We start from the raw sequence: 12,917 nt of genomic DNA, 5'->3' as shown, positions 1-12,917 counted from the left end.
TTCAGGAAGGACAAGTGCAAAGTACTACAAAGAGAAAATCACACATAGATAGGGTTGGTTAGGTGGCAAATCTTCAGGAAAAGATGCAGGGATTGTAGAGAATCATTCCTGTCAATAAAGTCTGGCTGTTGGGGGGAAAAAAGGGTCATTATCCCAGAATGTGTCAAGAGGATCAAAGCCTACCAGGCATATGAAGTATCTCTGTAGCCTCACACAGAGCTGGGAAGGTCTCAACAGCAAAACTACCCAGTTGGAGCAGAGGTCTGACATGGGCATGGCTACCAGTCTAGAAAATGTGACTTATTAGGAAATACTCAAGAAATTAGGGCCTGCCAGCCTAAAAAGCAGAAAGCATTGCAGGTGGGGTGTGAGAACACAAACTAGAGGTTCTCATGTACTTCAAAATATCTCACAGTTACCAGGAGGAAAACAGCAGTCTATTCCCTTTGCCCATGGTGGAGTAATGGATGTGAATCGCACCAGGGTACGTTTAGGTTAGCATTTAGGTAATACTAATAAGGATAAAGAATACCAAAGCACTGGAGAACTATCTCGGGTGACTGGAGTCTCCATTACTCATGTTCTCTGAAGTGGGTTAGACAAATACCTGCTAGAAGCAATGATTAGAGCTAATATCTCTTGGGCTGTGGCAGAGAGTAGATCTCTCCATTTCAAGCCCTCTTACTTTTTTCCCTCCAGCATAATTTTCTGTTAGTACGAGCACAGTGAGAGGTCATATATGGGTAACATCCAGTGAGTTATGACGACACCCTTTTCATTGCTTGAACAGCAAACATCAGTACAGCTCCCAGTAACCACACAGGGTTCAAAACTATTCAAGTTCTACAGGTGATGAGACTATCTGAGGCACTTTTTGGCCTAATAATTTAAGGAGTTCTGTTCTTAGCTGGTTAATTTTGACATTGAGTCGACATGTTATGGGCTGCCCTTTGCAAACTGTCCCCAGAGCAAATGCACTTCCCCAGTCTCCAGCCTGGAGAACTTGGGGCTCCTTGAAAGCAGTTCACAGTTTTAGCTCCAGAGTCTCCAAATCTCCTCTGCGTTGGCCAAGGGCACAACTTGATCTTGACTTCAGCTTCAATCCTGCAGTTAGGATGGGTCATGAAGAGGCATCTGCATTCCACACAAAACTCATCCATCATTCATTTAGGGACATTCCTGGAGGGGTCTTCCCTTCCATGCCCACACATCCCTCCAGAGGTAGAGGATGACAGTCTGCTCCACCCTGCTAGGCAGCCTTCAAAGCCCCATTCCTCCTCCCCGCAGGAAAAACTGCAGGCATCATACACTGTGTGTTGCCTGTCTATGCCCCTGAGCTCACTGCAGAGCCATGGCAGACACTTAAGATAATCATGTAAATAATTATACAGTACTTTCAAGGGATTTGATTTTCTCAAAGAAAACATTCTGGCTTCAGAAAAAAGACTCTTGACAAGCATAAATATGAAATACTCCTTCCAGAAGAGATAGGTGGCACAGCACTGAGCTGAACACCTCTGTGCTGGTGAGACGAGCAGCTCAGGCTGTCCGATGCCAATAGGAGCAATAATTAGAAAGGTGGAAAATTGTTCATCAAGGGGAAAAAATAGATCTGCCTGTTAAAAATAGCAAACTCAAAACTAAGATGAAATTGATTTTTGCTCTTCACTTCCACTGAAATAGATTCAAGACCCACGTGAGAAAATTTACTGGAGTTGCTACCACCTTGCCTACTTTCTGTAGGTGACAGACCTGCCAAACCATCCCACTGCCTTGCATGGAGTACAAGAGTTACGTACAGAAGACTCTGATTTTATGCCCACCCTGGCATTGACACTGGCTTGGTAAATCAGGCCAGCACTGGGAATGGGTAGCCCTGTGGGCACACAAGTCCCCTGTCCTGGGAACAGGAGTCTCTGTTCTGAGGACAATTTTCCACCAAAGAGATTTTGTCCTCGCTGCTCTGAATCCCTCTGGGGCTATTCATTCCCACTCTGGCCAGTGATTTAATCTTGCAGACTACCTGGGCCTCAGTAAGTGTGATCTGTTGAGTTTTTTTGTTTGCAGTTTAAAGGATAAAGTAAGTGGACTAAGATTTTGCAGATAGAATGTCTTCAGGCTCAGAACACCTCAACTGGAAAGATACTGGGATGGGAAATCCTACTTAATTTACTGGGTGTGATATAGAAACAATTTTAGCTCTGTTCCAATAGCAGGGTCATGATGGTGCAGAGACAGCATGACCACTCAGTTTAAGGAGGACCCTCAACTCAGTTTAGAAAGACCCTCACCATGCTAAGTATTGCTTTTAGGGCTCAGTTTTACCCTCCTCTGGTGCAGAAGTCCACAGGATGCACCCGCAGCTAAGCCACAGCATTGGGACAAGCATTCTCCTTTGCAGGAAGATGAAGTTTTTGGGTCAGATGCTCTCAGAGGATCAAAAAGATTTGCTGAAGCAAGCACTTTGAAAAAACATGTTCACTCTTATCCAGCAATGCCAACAGTCCAAGTACCACTCCTCTCCATCCAACCACAGAAACAACCAGCCACTTTGTACGGCTGCAGCCTGCCCAGCCCATGTGCATGCCTCTTCCTAAAGATGTGTCACCACCACCCGGTGAGCGGAGCGGTCTGGTCCCTCCCCAGCCAGCCACCAGCCACAAGGATCCTGCTGGGCATCATCAAATCTGGTCCCCAGCTATCACAGCAACTCTTTCACCCTTTACTCAATAAAACTCCTCAAATTTTAACTTGAAGTAAAGAGGATTTATATCTCTGTTATTTTGCTGTAAAGCTGTCCCACTACACTGCATAGTTGGAAATGGTCCTCCAGCTTAAATGTACCATAATCAGTTTATACCCACAGATGTGTAGCTTCTACAGCTCTCTACTCTTCTTGGTTTTTATCAGCTCTTCTCACCTTCATCCCTGGAGTATTTACAGACAGAAAAAATCAGCCTTTACCTGCCCTTCTTCCACCCAGCACTCTTACATAAGATGTAAGAGTTTGAGGTGCTCTCAAAGGCTGAAATACCACCCGCGTAAATGAACTGGATATCTTCTTTTCCCTTCCACAGTGAAAGTTTTTAGTTATGGCTCAGGAAGTAACATGCTTTTTTCTTAATCTCCAGCCTTTTAGTTCAAAATACTGAGTTAAACATAGGTGATGTAGGTGAAGAGAGTTTACTTCTTTTAGCCTTTCTTAAGGAAGAGCTATCTTAAATGATTGCTTATGGAAGAATAGTATTTTCATTAAATGAGTTGATGCTGTAACTGTCAAACAGCATATATGGATATTCAGGGCATAAACACCACTTCTTTTTTTCTGACTTGCTGAGCTTTTTCTTCCTACCTCATCCTCAAAGGAGTGATGTAAAAAGCTCCAATAATCACTTTCTCATAGGGGGAAAAGGAAATATAGAGGGTTATTAAAATGTCCCATTACTGATTTTTAAAAGGTGATTTGTGCAAATGGCCAACATGCAATCCTCCAGGATAACCCCTCTGGCATTTCCAGCCTAAACCTCCAGAAAAACATACATACACTTATTCCAAAAATTCCTTTGATCCCCTGAGTGAGATCACTTTATAATTGCTTTAAAGGTTGCGTTTGACAGATACTGTTAATCTTTTATATATAGATAAGGCATCGCACTTGTTTTCCTAAAGTCATCTGGGCATTTCAGCATCAGAGAAATAAATCCACTACCAGCAAAAGACATTCATGTACTAATTTCTATTCAAGAGTAGCTTTCATTCCTTCTACTTTTTAGTTAGCAACCAATAGCAAAAAAGTAACAATGGGAAAAAACCACCTAGGAACTGAATTAATGTTTTTCACTAAAAGACATGCTATTGCTGAAAAATGGTTTTGCTGTAACAGTCCAAGGTCTGAAATCCTTCAGGACAGTAGTGAATCTGTTTTATTCTGGATTACCCAGTGGTACAAATCAGATCCAGGCATAAGGTTATGTTTTTGTTGAATTAGCCAGAGTGCATATTTACAGGTCAGCTTTATGCCAGCCGTAGGAGACTACTGATATTTGACCTGGCAATAAAAATTTAAATCTTACGCTGTCAGGCTTTGAGAGATTTTGAACAAATTTGAATTGACAGTGAGTTTTATAGCAGTCAGCATTTTGTATCTCATGGCCTCAATGCTTTTAATCCAGCTGCAGGAGCCCTAAAGCTGGATTTACTCCACAGTCAAACCACAGCCACAGGTTTGACCTCAATATAAGTAATCAACAGCAATACAGGGACATGAAAATTGGGATTTCTATTCCTTAACATCAGCTGAATCCTCATCTGAGCCTGTCTCCATGGGCTCCCTTTCTGGCCAAAGGAGAGGAACGGGCACTCTTAGGAAATGGTTATCTGGCCTGTTGTAGATCTTTATTTTCAGACTAGATGCATGACATCTTTCAAGTGCACTTCCTGCGCCATTGCCTGAAAAATGTGTGGCAAAGTTAAATAGAGATATCTGAATATGATCAGATGGATCCGACTCTAAAACATATAGTTAACCAGACAAATTGGGCACAGAAGAAAAATCTAATACAGCATAGCTAGACAAAGTCAGTGGCAAACTCTATCAACTCCTGAGGAAAAGTTCCCTGCAATGTTTTCTTAACTGCTTTGATTTTCAAGTTTGACTACATCAAAAATCAAAAGACCTGTGCAAACATCTAGACTTCCTAAATCAAACCTAGTAGTTGTGAGGATGTTTATAGTAACAGCCCAAGCAAGTCCTGAGAACAAAGAACAGTTCACCAAGAGAACACTGAAATAGCCAAGCATAGGAATGTAAAATTTGTGCAGGAAATGTTACACAATAAAAGGAGCAGAACAGTTAGGTAAAAACCTAGCCATACACTTGGATTTGTTTTGAAAACCTCACCACCAGTATATGATAATGCATACAAATGGCTCTCTATAGAAGGTGTTTATTTACCAGGTGCTCTTATAGTACCTGAACCACTGGCAATTAGTTAATCTTTAGTTAAGAAAATGGGATTGTCCCCATTTTTATAAAGAGGGAATAGAGCTACAAAAAGGTATGCATCCCATACAGCCTCATCTGAAGTCTTCCCGTAGCCACAGTACCACTGGAAAATTTGTAAGTACCACACATGCTCCTGCCAGGCACCACGTGGGGCACCATGTACTCACACTAAGCACCAATACTGGCAAAAGATACATTGCATGAGGATGAGCAGCCCTCCTTCCCTTTCACTGCTAGCATCCTACCCACTGCCTGTGCTGCTCTGCTGTGCTCAGGGCAGGGAGGGTGAGGCCATCCTCCCCTAGATGGTAGGAAGGGACCAAGGCTCCCCTAATTCCTTCTGTCCTTGTCCCAGATCATCTGAGCACAAGGTGACAGCACTGCAACACCAGATAGCTCTCAGTTCAAGAGTTTAACACCACTGTAAAGTCTAGAGTCTTCCACCACTGGTATGACCTCAAAGACAATCAGGGTATGTCCTCTTTAGCAGCACTGCTCAGGAGGAGTTACCTCAGTTCTCACAAAACCAACCATTGCCCCTTGGTAGAAGTTGCTTGTTAATTCTAGGGCCCTGAAGCCATCCACTGCCTCCGTCATCTTTATTTCTATGTCCATACAACATAAGAAAGCTCATACAAAGAGACAGATCTCCAAAACATACTGTGTGAAACTATACCAGAATTCAGGGTTCATGATATCCTGTAAGGTAGTTCTGCTGGGCCAGGAACATGATGGGATTTTACTGATATTACTAAAATACTATGAATAGGTGAATGCTGAAAAAACATTTGCTGTATGTCAGCAGGCAACAGTAAAACTTGGGAGCATGGTGTTGACCAAAGGCTCCAGCTACCACACTAAGGTCAGGCAGAACGAGCCATTCCCTCACTGCATATCACTGCAGTCTTGCCTACGTTCAAGTGGCTGGTGTCCTCTGGGGACAGCAAGTACAATGCCTTTTGGGAGTGTGAGGCAACTATGCAGGTGGCCCCGGTCTGAAAGGAGGGCAAAACAAAGCCAGTTGTGTTGCACATGGTAAGAAAATGCTGAGTCAGAGCCACAATGATGCAGCTTCACGGGTTTAGGTCTTCTGTGCATTAAACAACAAATAGGTTGTTTGACCTCCTCAGCTTGGTAAGGAAACCTTCCAAGCATACTCTTTGACCTGCCAAAACTGCTGTGGTGTGAGAGGAGATTCAGGGACAGACACAGTGAGCTTTTAAACTGGAGACACTGCCTGGCTCTAACTGATGGACTGTATTTTCTACCATCATTCAGATGAATTAAAAAGAAGACAGCAGGGGAGGAAGCCATCCATTATTAATGAGAGGATCAAATCTAAAACTCTTTCTGATACCGATACAGAAGCCTTTTAGTATGATCAAATTATTCTCTTTAGTCCTCACCCCCTTTTTACACAAACTGTCTCCAGCAGCCAGCCTCTTCTCCAAGTCCAGGTCAGGTGGGACAATGGAAAAGCTTCGCAATTTCTAAATGACTTTTTAAATCTTTCCAATATTCTTTTACACTGAATGTACTTTGAGTATTGAAGGAAGACAGGCTTGCCTTTTTGCATTCATTTAAACTAGAATAAAATTACTTATTTCAAAGACAAGACTTAAAATCAGCTAATTCTCACACGATCTAATGTCCCAGACTATATCAAAGCAAACTTCTATAGCTGTCAGATAATTTAAAATATCTATCTACCTATGAGTCCTTAAAGACTACTCAATTTTGTAGCAGAATACAAAAAGCTTCCTTAAGGAAACAAGTTATTGCAAGCTTGTTGAATGATGGAAGAGCTATATTTAAAGAGTTTCTTTAAGAATGGCACCCATACAATTCTGCAATTGTTCAGCATCCTCTGTATGCCAACATGCCTAATCACCCTTTGGATCTCTTCCACTTGCTGAACAGTTCAGAGCTGGTGCTGGGAAGCACCACTGTGAATTTTCAGAGTATTCAGAATTTGTTTCTGATATCATTTATAGAAGCGAAAACCTGGACCAACATAATTAAAGTCAGTGATGCTTTTCTGGATTTACTTTACAGTTGTGTAACCACAGCGGAAATCTAATTTTAAGTATTCAGATTCCTAGAAACATCCCCTTACCAAGTTTTAAAATAGCACAGCTCTCTCACACACACTTATGCACACAGGGAACTAGTCAAAACTACAGACATATAAGTAACACAGACTTCAAATTTACATTTAGGCACCTGAATAAGTGACCCAGTTTTCAAAAGCCCTCAGTATCATCACCTGTTCCTGTATGACCTTGAAATAAGCATTCATCTACCTATACCTTGATAGCCACAACCCCAAATTTCTCAGTTGCAAGGCTTTCTGAAGAAAAGGACTGGGCTTCTGTATAACATTTTGAACAGTCCTATAGGAATTTACTGCAGACTCCAGTTCATTCTGAAAACACCACTTACACAAAATAAGAGACAAAAAAGGCTTTGTAGATCTGTAATTATTTTTAAATGCTTCCACTCTTCTCAAGACCTTTCTGTGGGAAAGACCTCTGCAATAATTATTCATAAAACAAGAAAATGCAAATAACATGTTAAGTTTGGACTACATTGTCTGCAGGAGTCATGAATCCAGAATTACAAACAAACCACAAACATCTGATGTTCTAATACTGCAACTCTATATTAAAAAACCAAATGTGCCTAACAAATTGTTTAAATTAATTTTGATAAGCACCAAGAAAACATACAGCTTAAAACCCTGGAAACTGAATACAGTTGGAAGATGGACTGATGTGACTTTACTATGTTACTGGAAAGGCCATAATTTTTTAAAAAGAAAGAAAGAAAGAAAGAAAGAAAGAAAGAAAGAAAGAAAGAAAGAAAGAAAGAAAGAAAGAAAGAAAGAAAGAAAGAAAGAAAGAAAGAAAGAAAGAAAGAAAGAAAGAAAGAAAGAAAGAAAGAAAGAAAGAAAGAAAGAAAGAAAGAAAGAAAGAAAGAAAGAAAGAAAGAAAGAAAGAAAGAAAGAAAGAAAGAAAGAAAGAAAGAAAGAAAGAAAGAAAGAAAGAAAGAAAGAAAGAAAGAAAGAAAGAAAGAGAAAGAAAGAAAGAAAGAAAGAAGCTGTTTTCTATTATCTCTTAACTCTGAATTAAGACCAGCAAAATTATTACTACCAGATTTAACAAGAGATATTTCCATATCACTGTTCCCAAAATCCATGAATCAACTCTAATCTGACCTAAGAATTGGAAATAATTATCAGCCTACTGTGAGTACTCCCAGGCAACTGTGCCAAGCAGAGCTTAAGAAGGGACTTTCAGAGAAGATCCTTCCTATCTCAGCTTTGCCAGATCTTGTAACACTGCTCACTTACTTATCATCACCAATGGCCTCTTTCACTTCCCTGTGAATTGCATCTCCTTTGAACCTAAGGATGTTCAGATAACACTTTACATTTCTATCACCAATATCCACCTCGAGGCAATAACTGCATTTGCCTTCCACACTGTGTAGTCACACTTCACTCATTCTCCATGAGGGGTCAATTCAGCTGTATGAAGCACTTTGACACATTGGTAGAGCTCAGCTTTCCTCCCTACAACCCTGACAGGCAAGCAAGAGCACATGTGAAGCCAACTATCCATCCCTATCTTAGGGAGTGCATGTCTGAAACCAGGACATTGCTTCAACCACGGCCAGCAGCATGGTGCACCTGAAATGCAGGATTTCCACAGCTGGAGGACCAGTCTCTGCACTCTGCAGTTTTAGTTTAGCTCCTATTCCAACTCTCAAGTCAATGCAGAGGTTTTTGCGGCAGCAAGGGCTCATCTGTGATCTCTGAAGGACACAAGCCACTGACCCATAACCCTGCCATTCCTGCCTCTGTCCTCTTAACCTCCAGCTGAACTACAGCAGTCTCCCAAAGCACGCATGACAGACTGCATTTTTCTTTCCCAAAGTGAAGGTTAACCCTGCTGGTAAAAACTCACTGGAAGCAATGAGCTGTCACCTCTCAGAGACAAGATGCTGCTGATGCTGATGCTGACCTTAGCATCCATTTCCTTCTGCAGCCAGAACTCTCAGAGCAGGGATTTGGGAGCCTCAAACTACTGCACAGTAGTTGGGAGCAAACACACTGTGTTCAGCTGCCTTAACAACACCAAGGACATAAGCAGTGCTCACCAAGAAAGCCTGTGTGAGATCAGCCCAAGCCTCCTCTGACCTTCCTCAGGCAATGTGAGATTGTGCTTTTAGAGACGGACAAATTTTACGGCTGCTTCTGAGGTTTCACACAACCAAGCTAGGGTGGTCCTTTGATTCCAGCAATAGTTGGACAGGGTAAAACTCTGCAGCCTTTGGTCCAGTTCCTCTCAAACAGTTTTGTCAGCTGATTGAAAATTATCTATTAAGAAAAAGGAAGGGAGTGCGCAGGCTAGAGATAGAGCAAGTTCAGCTTGTTAGAATGTAAGGGTTTTTTCATGGTTTTGGCAATTATTAAGTATTTTCTGCCAGGACTGTAGGACCTACACCCAACCAGTAGAGCCTGTGCCCTCAGGATAACTTTAGGAGATGCTTGCCTCTTGGAAGTCTCCAGACAAGCTTCAGCAGAATCCAGATGTCGCAACTCAGATACACACTGTACAGACATCGACTTCACTCTTCAGGGACACCTGTTACCACTGCGTATTGGTTAGGAGACTCATTTTTTACCCATTCACGCAACATATGATCTTACTAAATCTTCACACAATCTGGGGCAATGGTTTCAAGCACAGAAGTCTCTGTCATGGTAGTTCTCATGTACCTCTTTGATGCTTTAAAAGACTTCAGTGCTGAATTGAGTCCCAATTAAAAATACATACATAAATGTTATGGTCTATAAATAATGATACAATGCTTTACCTAATCACATGTTTTTATGCAGTCAGTGTCTCTGCAAAGACAAAGAACAAAGCCTGGAAAGCAAAGTCCTGCCTTCGGACACCTTAAATATTCAAGTTTCTGAGCCAATGTTCTTACTGGGCCAAAAGAATACTTCCGTTTTCCATAATTCCATTCCAAGTCCATTCAGAGCAAATACACATAATAATCTTTACCATCCCGTACGCTACTGGTATGTTAACGATACACTGGACTTACAGAAGCATCATACGCACTTTCATGTATTATGCTGTTCAGATGTGTGTAACAGCAGATCATATTTAAAAGAAGCCAGGCAGGCTTTTGGAGACATGGCAAAAAGTTAAGAACATGCAACAAGATGACTTCCCCATGTAAGCTTCCATCATAACCATCCGCTGTAACGGGATATAGCCACTAAAAGAAAAAGACACAAAACAGAACCACCACCACCACCCTCCCCCATTTCCCCCCCAAACCTTCTACCATTAAGCTCAAGCTTCAAAGTCAGCCTCATTTAAACTAAACAGACTTTTCAAACTGAAAAAGTGCTACAGCAATGCTGGACTCAAATATTATAAATTAAATACACATTTTTGGGGGTTTTTTAAAGAAAAAAGCAAGAGCAGCATAGGCAAAAATCCAGATACTGAAAACTAAAATACTAATCTTTCAAACACTTAAGCAGCTATGTAATATTGCTCATATCAACAGACGTACAATGCATCTGTTTTATCATGTGCTTAGTAATACGCTTGGGATCAGGAGCTAAAATATGTGTATTCTGTCACCAGAATATTCCTAAAGATTGTATGATATATATTCAATATTCAACATGTATTTCAGTGCAAGAAAATCCAATCCACCTCTTCATACTTGAAAATCCTTTTCTTGAACATTTTCAGGTTCAAAGTCATCACAGCATCCCAAGCAAGATATTAAGATGGTGCCAAAGAGAGGGATTTGATAGACACATGACTGCACTATGTATCTAAGCAAAAAAATCAGTTTTAGTGCTGTGATGATTAATGTTTCATTATGAGCAACCCCCAGACAAGGAAGACCCAATGCCAACAAGAAAAACAACAAGGGAGAAGGAAATACTCTGAAATTGCAGTAAGAACTGCTCTTCCCAAGCAGGAAAGCTCATGAGGAGTTGCCAGCAAGCACTGACAACCTGGCAGCCAGGAAAGCCAGAGCGTGATGAAGTGTTGTTCTTCCCACCCAGCGTGAGACAGAGTGGGTACACCCTTCCCTGCTTTGCTAGCCCCACATTCTCTTGTTCTGGTAACAAGCAAGCATGGACCTGATTAAATAGCAAATAGTTTTCTATTTCTCTTTTCAAATAGTTGCTAGCATGACCCAGTTTGGGCAGGGTGGGTAAGGAAAAGAGGAGCAGGGTATCACACACAACTTTAAAAAGAGCCCATAAAACCTAAACAACCCTCAACTCCAAAACAAAAAGAAGAGGACAGGTGACAAACTCAGAAACAGTCATCTGCACATTGATGGTAGCGGGCAGCAGAAGGGGATTTGCTCCACTGAGCCTGATCCACCCCTGGAGGTGTAGATGGAGGGTGTAGCAACCTCTGCGCCTCACTGGATTATTTGGTCACCTTCAAAGATTTCCTAAACTGGCTCAAAACCCAGTGAAAATCCCAATGTTTAGAGGGATCTCCCCAAGATGGAGAGGCGAGAGCACCATGGAGACCCCGCACTGTCCCTGCTCTACCAGGTGCCCCAAGCAAATCTGCGGCTGTCAGACATCAGTCTCTCAGAGCTCCACCCGGGTGTGAAAGCAGGACTGTAACACCTCAGACTCAAATTAATGATGTGGCAGCACCAAGAAACCATGTGGCAAGAGCAGCTTTATCAGCAGCCTCCAAATGAGCTGGGCAGACCCCTCCAAAGCTAGCCTCAGGAGGGCAAGATCCTCTTCTGTCTGTCTTCACCTACTTTTATTCCATTAATTCTAAAATATGCAAAACTCCCTTCAGACTACTGCATTATTTCATATTTTGGCTGACAATTTAGGTGATACCCAGGGCAGATGCCATCCTGTGGCTGTGCTGCATGGAGAGGGGCAGAGACAGGCCACAATCCAACTTCACCCCTGAAATGATTTCATAGGAAAACATGCTGAATGAGACCACAAAAGACAAATTGGAAATTATAATTACAAATTACAGTTAGAACAGCGCTCTTACTACTTAATTCTCCTTTAACTACCATTTTTATTTTTACCAGAGCCAGAAGAGTGCTTGTATGAACTTCTGTTGTTGCAAAGCATACAAACTCTTGTCATTATCTTCATAGCATCTGGAAAACAGCAACACAGCAGTCCTATAACTCTGGGCTTTATCAGGTAAACCGATTTGTTATCATAGCATCTATTATATTATAGCATAATAGTTTGTAACTTTGTTCTCACTTTCTTTGTTCTGTCCCATGATGAATCGCTGAAAGTATGTATATGTCAGCATGGCACTTTGTTTCTAAAAGCTAATTAAAAATACATTTTTTAAAAAGGAAATATATGGAAGTGACTTTGCAGGCCTAGATTTTAAGCTGCTTTCATTTTTTTTTAAATCTGTTTGCTAAGTGCATATAATTTCTTCCTTGAATTATTTAAATGTCCCAGTGCTTTTCTCAGAAAAGGAAAACTGGAGCCAGATGCCCACCATCAAGATGGAAAACCCTAAAAATACAATAAAGTGGAGTTAGTCAAAAATTGGAATTCTCATCCACTGGGAAAACCCAGTATTTTAAAGAGACATAGTCACTGGAAAATCAGATTAAAAAACCCATACAGCTCTGAAAGTTCCAGAAAACAGTACTAAGAAATCTCGAAATAATTAATTTTCTTTTGCCCTTTTCCCTGCCTTCAGCCTTAAAAAGCTGAAGAGCTTGGGTGTCCAATACTGTTCTTGCAGACAAGGCTGATGATCATACATCCTCACCGTGCCAATCCTCACTCTGATGGAAGAAGCCCAACGTGCAGGAGGCAAGCCAGAACAGGAGGTGTTGACTGTCA

General features: G+C 41.4%; 1 protein-coding gene across 1 annotated transcript in view; it reads right to left on the bottom strand.

Annotated features, from left to right (window-relative positions):
• Nucleotides 1-12,917, bottom strand: part of PDZD2 (PDZ domain containing 2) — a 203,130-nt gene that overhangs the window by 143,569 nt on the left and 46,644 nt on the right. The window contains exon 2 of the mRNA XM_074856053.1: nucleotides 12,128-12,202. The gene's annotated coding sequence lies outside the window, so the exon portion shown is untranslated. The remainder of the gene's footprint in view (nucleotides 1-12,127; nucleotides 12,203-12,917) is intronic.

The sequence above is a fragment of the Strix uralensis genome, chromosome Z (genome assembly GCF_047716275.1).
Source record: "Strix uralensis isolate ZFMK-TIS-50842 chromosome Z, bStrUra1, whole genome shotgun sequence".
NCBI lineage: Eukaryota > Metazoa > Chordata > Aves > Strigiformes > Strigidae > Strix > Strix uralensis.
Note: the sequence above shows the minus strand (reverse complement) of the source record. Positions and strands in the feature narration are given on the sequence as shown.